The sequence below is a fragment of the Astatotilapia calliptera genome, chromosome 12 (assembly GCF_964374335.1).
Source record: "Astatotilapia calliptera chromosome 12, fAstCal68.1, whole genome shotgun sequence".
In the NCBI taxonomy this organism is placed as follows: domain Eukaryota; kingdom Metazoa; phylum Chordata; class Actinopteri; order Cichliformes; family Cichlidae; genus Astatotilapia; species Astatotilapia calliptera.
The window spans coordinates 34,897,357-34,908,646 of NC_137433.1; positions in this window are offsets into that span (position 1 = coordinate 34,897,357).

Sequence of the window (11,290 nt, forward strand, 5' to 3'; positions counted from 1 at the left end):
ATTTAGTGTTCTTGCCTCGCTGCTGAGAGATAACAGTCTAGTTTTACTTACATGTTCCACGTTAGACAGACGGGGTGATGTTGGCATAAGGTGCAGGTTTGTGCCCCACTGATACCTTTATGTTTTGGAATTTGTAGATTTTGTTAATTTAGTTTTTACTGTCTATGACATTTGGTTTAATTAGGTTTAAGCACTAAAACCTATAGTTGGGTTCAGGTAAATGGTTATTCTTAGAGCTAAACCACACTTCTTACTTACAGTAACACTGCTTGCTACACATCAGTTGGCAGTGACAGATCTCTCTAACTAATGACCCAGTGTGTAAATGGAACTCACCAGAGGCACTAAGGTACTAATACGACACAGATGGAGAGTCCTCATATTTGTTTCTCACAGCTGGAGCCCTCAGTTGTATCTCACTGAGTTGACTTAATTGTCAAGCGCTGACATAAAAAAGGCAGCTTCAGATTTTGTTATGTTAACCACAAAACTGATAAGAAAAATATTTTACAGTCTACAGCTGAGCAAACTCAGATTCATTGTGTAGAGAGTGGACGGGGCATTGCTGACTTCAACTGAGGATATAGTCGGGTGGTGGAAAGAACACTGAGGATCTCCTGACTCCCACTGACACTGCAGTGGAGTCCGGTGATGAGGGGGATGACACACCCACCACTGGAGGTCAGGTTATTCATAAAGCTCAACTCCACAGCAGATGAGATTCACCTTAAATTTGATGTTTCTACAGGAACATTACAGGATGAGGAAAAAGATTTTTGATGAAGTTCCAAAATTGTATCTACTTACAACATAAGGAAACTTTAAAGTGGTCCGAATTTGTTTGTTTGTTGGTGCCACTGGGGTCACAGCTGAGTTAGTTGCTTCCATTTTGACTACATTAAACTGTGAACATGACGCTATTTAAACCTCAGTGAAAGGACGGACACATGACTCCACACTCAAACGCTGCCTCTCTCCATCCTCCTCCTCTCACTGGCCGTTTAATGGCATCGCTCAATAAGACAAACAGGCTTTCGGTGTAAGTCGTCCACTTTGATGTGGAGATCCACATTGATCTCCACTTCGGGGCGACGGATCAGCTTACAGCAGGTGCACCTGCCAAGGTCAGGTAACAGACACTGAAGCACTGACGAGGCGAAGTCCAGGACAGATGAGGAATTCAGTGGGTCACACAGTAACGTCAGAATAACCAGCAACTGAAAATCTGTTTCCATTATCAAAATTAAAGGTGTGGATTTCTCAGCCTGGAAACTGAAACTTGAAAAGCCAGTCTGCAATTTATATACATGTACACAGTATGTCCAGCTCAATCTCATTTATATGGCAATAATCTAGCAATAGCAAAAACCTATAATGTTAGAGAGAAAACCCTAAAAATCAGATTCCTTTTAACAGGAGAGACCTCTGTAAGAACCAGGCTCGGGGAAGGACAGGGGCAGGTTTGGCAATAAAGGGAAAGAGAAGAGAAAAAGGAGCATAAAGAGACCAAAGACAAAACAAAAACTAGAGGAAAGAAAACCAAAATATTTATGACACACATGTAAATATATGAAAAGAGGGGAATAGAGGAAAAGTGCTCAGTGCTTCATGGGAACTTCCCTGGCAGTCTCAAGCTATTTATGCACCCATATGGGATAGTTCAGGAAGAACCAGGCTAACTGTAAGCAACACAAGAAAGGAAATTCTGACCCCAAACTGGAAGCCGGTTCACAGGAGAGGAGTCTGATAACTGAAGTCTCTGCCTCTCTTTCTAATTTTAGAAACTCTAGGCACCACATGTAAGCCTGCAGTCTCGGACCAAAATGTCCTTTTGGAATAGTATGATGTGGTGAGTACAGGGCTTAAACATTCAGGACTTTCTATGTGCAAAGAAGGATTTGAAATTATTTTCTTCATTTAACAGGGACACAAAGAAGAGAATTTGCTCCTTTATAAAGCTGATAACAACAACAAGTAGTTAATAAGCGGATAAAAAAGTATCACCAGTTCAGTGCCTCTGTTAAGAAAATGTAAGGTGCAATTGTTAAATGATGACCTAAACTGTGAAAAACTGAGTATCACACAGTACGTGTATTAATCAACTGTACAGGGATGAAGTGTGTTGTGTTTTTCTTTTTTTTTTTTAAAAGAGCAAACAAACAGTAACAGTTTTTTCATAATTAAAATGATAACAGAGCCCTGTTGAAGTTTGAAAATGGGCTAAAATAAAGTTATCTGTGTCTGTGGTTTTCTTCGTACTCTTCATAGTCTAAGCAGGCGAGTATCTGTCCTCCAGGACATGTTCCACTCCAGTTCAGGCACTGCAGAATACTTGATGTGACACAGCGTCATGATACCCACCAGATGCCTTCAGTCCTCCTCTGTATCTCTCACATTCTGCTTCGCTCTGACTGATCTGAGCTCTTGTTTTTTCAGTCGGAGCGTCATCCAGAACATGGCTCCTGACTTAGCGAGCCAAGGGCTGACAGGATGTTTCCATCTCCCTCTGGATCTCCACACAAAATCTGTTTACAGCTGACGCATCAGCACAACAAGCTGCAAGATCAGAGCCTGAAACACGCATCAGTTCTTTCTGTGGAAGATTTAAGTCTTACTCCTTATTATATACAAATATAATTTTCTTTTACTTCAATTGCTGTTCTACATACTGTTCTCTCATCACAAACATAATTTGCTCTTGAAACAGCAATTAAATCCCAGACTTAAGCCTGAAATTACCCCCAAATTCTTAGTGAGTTCTCCATACTTCAATGTACAGCCTTTGCTAACTTGCTTAGGGTTTTCTGGCAAAATCAGACTTATTTTTAATATGTTTGCTTGGATTGTAGTATAAGAAACTGATGTGCTGTTCTTGAACTCGCTTCCACTTTTGTTTAAGTTTTTTGCATTTTTTTGCAACAACTGCACAGCGATATATAAATCAATACAAATAATTTACACTCAAAATCAACACTTGCACCTTTTTTGACAGTCAAATGTTTCTTTTTTGGGGCTGATACCACTCATGACGAGTTGGTTGCTTAAGGCTCTTTCTGCTAAATCCTATAAAGTCCGTTGTTCATCTGATGTGACATTTTCACTTGCCACAGAAATTCTGAAAAAAGCCTTTATTTCTTAAGATTAAACTCAAAATTTCAGTCAGTTTATTCAACAAGTCCAACAAACGCAACCATGTTTGTCTCTTAGCTGTGCAGAAGGATCAGAGTACAGCATGCAAGCCGTTTTCTTTCCAAATAACTGTTTCACATTCGCTTCAATCAAACACCACAACAGACAGTAGAAACAAATAGATATAGATAGAGTGTTGAGACTCCTCAGTGCATTAGATTGGCATAACACAGACATCTTTGTGGCCGTCATCAGCCGGGACAGATCCTCATTAAAACGGCTTTTTAGCAGAGATGACTCTTCTCTCTTCTGGCATTCAGTTACAGTTAAATCTGCTCTGACAAACTGGCCTGCAGGTTTAGATTGTGTCAGCAGTGCCCTCCGTCCCAGCAAATCACGGTGGTTAAAGTCATGTTGGATTCCTCAGAAAAAGTATTGCATTCAGCTCTGAGAAAACATGGAAAAATATCTTTTAAATGGAAAATGTAGCTTAGTGAGTTCCCGGTTAGGTTATGCAAGCATTGCACCTACAGCACGTCATTATAAATGTGCACTCCTTTTTTTTTTAAAGAGGCATATAATAGATTTAATAGAAGCAAAATCACTCGTAATAGTCTAACACTTTAGACACAACCACCAAATAAGGGCAAACAAGCCTGCTTCCCACTTTAAAAAAAACATTAAATGTGTTGTTTAATCGGGAAACTATAGCAAATGTTGGTCACCATTTTTTAGGGTTCAAACATAACCAAGGTACAAGTCCAAAATATCAGTTTTTTAATGATAATTAGCGAGGTTCAAAACACAGAAGAAGAAGACTAACATAAGACGAGGAATAGCGAAACACCCGACTCATGAACACGTCACGTGTTTGTCTGCTGGCACAGAAATACACAGTGTGTCTCAGTTCTGGTACAGATGCTCTCACACAGAGAACATAAGTTCAAGAATCTCAATTTTGATAATGTAGTTCTGTCTTAATTAGAACATGACAAAATGTGCATGCATTAGAAATGTTTGCAAAGTTTGGTTGTAGCTGTCATGCTAACTACTGAATTGTGTTAGCAATTTGCAATTTTCACACATTTACAAAATTATTTTACTGTAAAATAACTATTACAATGTAATACAAAACTAGAAGAAAAATGAAAGCATTTCATGTAGCAGTTAGTAATAGTGTGAAAGTGTGAACATACATGGGCTAAGACACAGAAAATTAGAAGGGCAGACAAGATTAGAAAACAGGAAGTGAAGGATTTGAAAAGAGGGAACACAGGTTTGTACAAAATAAAGCAACAACACTGTCAGAAAATATACAAAAACAAGAAGAACTGTAATCTCAAAGTAAAGCCTGAAAACATGGGCTTCATATTTGGACTTTTCTTTGCATTTCAACATTGACATCGAGTGCTGCTGCAGACACCTGATCCTGATGACTTTCATTTGAACGTCTACATTCAGTGTGCGCATCAGAGCAGTTTGCCTCCACTGATTTGGCTTGTGAGCTTACAGGTGTCTATTGTTCTGCCTGTTATTTAGTCTAAGGAATCCAGTGTGAGAAAAACAGGCACCTACGACCTCTGTAAAGGGAAAGCAGGGAGGGAGCTTTTGGCACCTGGCAGCCTTATTATCATTTCATCAGCTCAGAGGTTGTCTTTGAAAGGACAGACTCCTGGATGGCTACCTGCTGTGGTGTGAAGGCCCTCGGTGCTGTGGTGAGCTGGATTTCCTTAAAGCAATGGGGATGTTAGTGCTACATCAACCCTCCCAGCCTTTCCCATGAAACCCCAATGTTTATAGGGTATATAGAGTTATCCTCATGTTACAGCTCATGATGTCAGGCTGCTGCTCTGCGCCGTCTCCCTGCGTCATCAGTCAGCTTGGATCCATTCAAATGGCCCTCAGATCCTGAAGAGTGCACAAACAGACCCTCACCTTCAGACAAAACAGAGGAAAGAACCCGTGTTCCTCCTGTCGTCATGAGCTTCTGTTCTTACCTCGTGGATTTGTTTCCAGCGGTTAAATGAGTGTAATTCGATTTTTTAAAAGGATCAATAAACCAACCTCATCTGCAGACTTACAGGTTTTTGGCTGACAGGTCAAGCTTTAGAAAATGTGATATTTTTTTTCTTTTACATTAATGATGTCAGTTGACTCTCTCAGTGGGATATTACTAAAGCTACAGCACTGAGAAATACAAATTCATTTCCATAAAGTTATACATGTATGTAATTTACTGGCTCATATTTTTAACACTTTGGTTTAATAATATAATATTATAAGATTTTACGTGCGATACTGAATCCCTGTAATTACCCAACAAAACAGCAAGTTTCAAGAAATAATGTAATAATTCTGTCTGAGCAACTTATGCACAAGTGTATAAGTTAATGTTTTATTTAATTATTGTGCAGTCTGTGAAGTCTCAAAGAAATCAAAGCAGTAAATAAATTATTGGAGTGGGTTAATGAATGGGCTCAGCATAAGTAAAATAATTACTACTCTATAAAAAGTCTCAGTAGTTACGATGTTTGTGACGCTATATCTGTACAGAGCTCAAACAACAGGGCAGAGGAAAGACTCAGCAAGGACTTGGGTCCTGCTCCACTACCAATCTCTGCCTTAAATCATCAACTTCCAGACCTGAATATAATAATAATAATAATTATAATTATAATAATTATAATAATGATGATAATAATAATAATAATGATAAAGTAATAGCCAATACTTTATTGGCTAGTGCCAAAAACTGAAATTCCTCTAATGACCACTGCAGTTTGGATCCAAAAGTCACATCCTATAGACTCCTGTGTTAACATGCCCAGCCTGGTACAAAGACTTGTCTCCTCTTCATGTCAACTCTGAGTGGGGAGATTATTTTCTAAATCATCCATCTAGATACTAAAGTTAGCGGTGTGGCTTCTTTAACTGACAGGCGTCTCTGCACAGGCAGCTAGGCCTTATCTACACTAATTAGAGTCAATCAACTGGACCTCTACCGTGTGTGTGTGTGTGTGTGTGTGTGTGTGTGTGTGTGTGTGTGTGTGTGTGTGTGTGTGTGTGTGTGTGTGTGTGTGTGTGTGTGTGTGTGTGTGTGTGTGTGTGTGTGTGCTGTTGGTGCCTTTTAAGGCTTTTTAATGGAATTTTCTGCTTGTTATGTCTCACTGTGCAGAAACAGCCTGTGCAAGAAATTTGTGCTTCAGTTTTGATAAGTGAAATTCTAGTATTTTATTAGTCTGCTAATTAACACTAATTAGCAAATGTTTGTGCTTGTGCATCATGTCTATAAAGACACAGCTTCCAACCAAGGTTGCTAGCGTTAGCTAATCATATCATCCAATTCTCATTCATGGCAGTGGCAAAAAAAGCTGAGTCATCAAAATCAGCATCTTTGATGCTGTCTGTGGTTAAAATGTCAGGTTTTACACCAGAAACAAACATGTCTATGGTTTAATACAGATCATGCTTTGACTTTGTCCTTTCGCTGACCCTTTTTGAGCCTTTTAGAGCATTTTTATAGTGATACGTGACTATATTAATTGCATACTTACATTACTGTGTGGTATAGGCATAATAAATTTGCTAATGTTATTCTTAAGTTTATCCTTTTGAACTTAGCACTAATTAATCCGTATCTGTGTCTTTGCGTTTGGGTTGTGAATTTTATGGAAAAGAAATAAGCTGTTTTTTGCACACGAAGACCTAAAAATAATTAGACACAAAGAAGACGCTAAATAAATGAAACAAATGGCTTCAGTTCAGTTTTTAAATCTGCTTCTTAACTCTTATGGTTTTCTCCACAGCTGGAAACCTCAGCTGGATGACACTACAGCTTAAAATATAGCTCACATTCTAAATTGTCTCACAAGATAGAAGAAAAAAATATGATCTTAATACTTTTGCTAAGTTCACCAATTTGAGCACAAACTAAAAGCTAACATCAGAGAACCCATAAGTGCTCTTGCATGTATTTTTGCGAGTCCACAGTTTGGTAACAAACTTAGATTTGAAACGTTTCAACAATGACACTAAGTAGCAAAGTTCTCACTGAAAACCATTCGGTAGTTAGAGACATTTTTGCATGAAACATGTAGGACAAAGAAAAAATCTCTTAAAAACATAGTGATTATTGTTTAATCATTTTGAACACTGTTACTGGGTCAGAAAGGTAACATATTTGTTTGTAGTAACACAGAAGTGTACGGTCTAAAGTCATCCCACATGTGCCATCTGGTTGCAGAGACACCTCCTTATCCTCCCCGTGCAGTGCTCAGCAGAGAACCAACAGTATTATTAATAATGAAACACAAAGATTTCTACTTGATGGCTTGGCCACTCTGTGATGCTCCGACCACACTTTTAGAAAAATGAAAAAGGCTTTTTCAAAGAATATTTCAACTCATCTCCAGTGAAGCGCGCCGAGAGCATCTCTGTTTTGAGGAAGCTTTTATGGCGTGTGGAGCCTAAGAGCGCCTGCCCGTCCTCATCTTCCTGCACCGTCTCAGGCTTTTCTGTCCCACTAACACAGCAGAAGACGGTTCAAACATTCAGATGTCAGAGGCTGCAATGATTAAATGTTCAGCTCTAGAAAAAATTCTCAATTTTTCTTAGAGAAAAATGATGTAAAGATGAACCAGATGAATTGTTAGTGGAGTAGAAAGATCTTTGCTCTTAAACAGTTCATCTTAAGATTAAAAAAAAACATCCTAATAATTTACTGTTCCTGAAAGAGCTGATGGATATTGATGCTCTGGTAGCAAAACTATTACTATGGGAGAGTCACAATAATGTTGATGTAATAAATAAAGTGTAATAATATAATAATAATAATAATTTCACCTTCAGATGTAATAGGAAGGTTTTATTTCACTCCATAGGCATTAATGTGGATGTTGGTCCCCCCCCCCCCCCCCTTTGCAGCTGCAGTGGCCAAAGCTTTGTGAGGTCAGAAACCGATCTTGGGCAAGAAGGTCTTGCCAGTCGCCTCCTGCTTCATCTCAAAGGTGTTTGACGAGGTGTCGTGCTATTATGGTTAGTTTGCACAATGGGCTACAGTCATGCTGGAGCAGAAAAGGCCCTTTCCCAAACTGTTCGCACAAAACTGAAAGCAGAGTTTTCATCCATCAGTCTGCCTGATAGAGAAGATCATTCATCACTTCACAGAACATATATCAACTGCATGAGTCCAGCACGAGTCCTCACTCCACACAGTCAGCTTCTCTGCTAGCCGTGACTGTATAAACATGTCTTAATTGTAGTGTTCTTTAAAACTCATTTTCTGCATTTCCTCCATTTGTATTATTTCTGGCTTCTTTTACAGAATGTGTAGAGCCAGACGACAGTGTGATTGTTTATCTCAAATAACACCAACAAACAAATAAAGGAGAAACTGAAAGGTCTGAAATAATTGTCAATATCTGTAAAAGATTTTAGGTGTTACCTGCTGACAGGCGGGTTGAAGAAGGAAGCTTATTGTACTGTATGAATTGTGACAAAGCTGGAAAAGTCTTTCATAAATAAATGAAGGTTAAAAACTTCACACACAAGGTCATGCTATTAAGATATGCAGATTAGGTCCAGGTGAAAAAAACAAGCATGTGTGTGTGTGTGTGTGTGTGTGTGTGTGTGTGTGTGTGTGTGTGTGTGTGTGTGTGTGTGTGTGTGTGTGTGTGTGTGTGTGTGTGTGTGTGTGTGTGTGTGTGTGTGTGTGAGAGAGAGAGAGAGAGAGATCACTTTAATAAACCATGCATAAAAGGTGGAGATTGCATAAAAATAAAGATCGAGGAAACAACTGGCACTTTCTGAGTGCATACGCTGTCATTAGCAACGCTCTGTTACACGTGAATAGAACTTTAAAGTGACCTCCAACTTTAAATAAAAAAATCTATTACATTCAAATCATAAAAGAGTGTGAAACTGAGCCACGCCTGCAGCTTTGATAAAAACTGCTCCTTGAAAATATGTTCAGGTACGCAAACCTGACCAGGCTTAAAACTCTGTTTTCACAGTCACATGCATTTATTCTCTCAGGAACATGAATCTTGACTAAACATTTCTCACCCACTCCGTCCTGTCACATTGAGATTTTACCCACAGGGAACCGTTCTCTCTCCTAACCAGCCATTCTGGAACTCAAACCAGCGACTGTACGGTCTACCCTGAGGTTACCTGGTGAGTCAGATTTAGACAAAGCAGCCATAAAGTTAAGTTTTACCTTTCCTCCAAAGGCATCAAGTCTCAGCTCCCAACTGTCACCCTGAATGTATTCCAGTAAGTTAATGAATATTCGTTGGCACTTAAATTAGCATATTTTTCGGGGAATTAGCATAGCCAGTGACATAAATGTCAGCAGGAGGGGAACAGCTGAATCAGAGGGCATGCAGAGAGAGAGTGGGCAGATCGGCCCCCTGAGGGGACAGCAGGTCAGCATTCATTATGTTCACGAGCTGGACAAGATGCAGGAAGGCCTGACAAAGTGGTGGCAGCAAAGGAGATCGTTCACAATACTAACATTAAAGTCCAGGAACAGCTGGTTTAGAGGCAGGTAAAACCTCAGTTTGTCTCACTTCCTGTCAGTGGGTGGAGCCAATAGATCACAAGATTCCTGAAATACTAGAAAGAATTTAATGACACTCATGTTATAATGCTACGTTATCTTAACATTACTGGAATGAGTGAAATCTGTTTCTGAAATCTGAGGTTGGGGCACAAAAACGAAAACAGCTTGTAGAAGTGGGGGGTCATATATAGATAAGACCCAGAAGGGGCTTGTTTGGATGTGTAGTCCCACTCCTGAAATTCAGATAATTTATCTCCAACTACAGAGAAGAGACACAGCTAGAAAATTACCCCTAGAAAGGTTTTTCCTCTGTGTTAAATAAAATCAAAGGGCAGAAGACAGAAAGGTGCATCCTCATATTGGAGATAAAGTATCTGAATTTCGGGAGTGGGACCATGCCTCCAAACACTCTCCTTTCAGTTCTCATCTATATATATTCCCCCAGTTCTACAAGCTGTTTGTTCTTCTTTACGAGCCCCACCCTCCCTCCCATTTTTCAATTTATTTTCTTCAATTCTCATTAGTCCATGGGGGGTCTGCCAGGCCCAGGAGCCTCCACCAGTCCCCTTCTAGGCCTTCCCCAAACCGCAGCTCAATTCATGTCCAAGCTATTCACCTTTATCTACTAAAACGCTGTCAAACCTAAAATTAGGATGTGGGCCCAGTGAGTGAATCACAGTATATATGCCACATATAATGGAGCATAATGGACTCTTTGACTAATGACCAGCTGTTTGCAGTTTGTCCACAAATACCCCCCTGCTGCAAGTAAGATGAATCTCTGCATTTTAAATGATGAACACAGCAGCTTCGCTAACTTCACATTTCTTAAGCAGAACTTAGAATTCAGGCACTCGGATTGATCTTGTGATTGGAGGAACTGTAGAAATTTGACTTCAACTTAAGCAGCAACTTCTGTAAAATTCAGTGTTAATTAGGATTAGTGGGAATTATTTTGTTTTTGAATGCTTCATTTTATTTTGGTGAGACCAACAAAAGGTCAAACATTCAGATTCTTTCTATGTTTTTTTTTTTTTTTAATTAGCTGCAAGTCTGTTTTCCACACTGAAATAATAGCAGAAAAATTAGAAATGCTGCTTTACTACCTTGTGTTTCCCTGATTCAAATTTTCTTTTTGAGACAAAATGCTACTTAATTGATCCATCCATCAATGTCCTTCCACTTATCCAATTCAGGTGAGCATCTAATACTCTCAATTCCACTCTAATCTTTTCTATAGTTTTTATATTGCCCTGGTTGCCCTCCTACTGTTTCCACCAGCCTGATATATCAGCCTAAACTATTCCTGTACTTAAGTTTTAAGCACTGGTACTTTCCTGTGTGAGACTGGCTGAGAAAATACTGATATGATCCTCAGCAACTATCTAAACTAAACTATTTTGTTTGACATGGATGCATGCATAGAGCCTGAGGATATACTCCTGTTAGTACATATCAACTCAATATGACTCTTACTCTCCCAGGAAAACAATGTAGAGCAGACACAGAGCCAACATGAGCCTATCAGACTGTGGACACGCTGTATCTTGAATAATTAGGGCAATAATAATGAATGCATTACTGTTAAACAAAGATGAC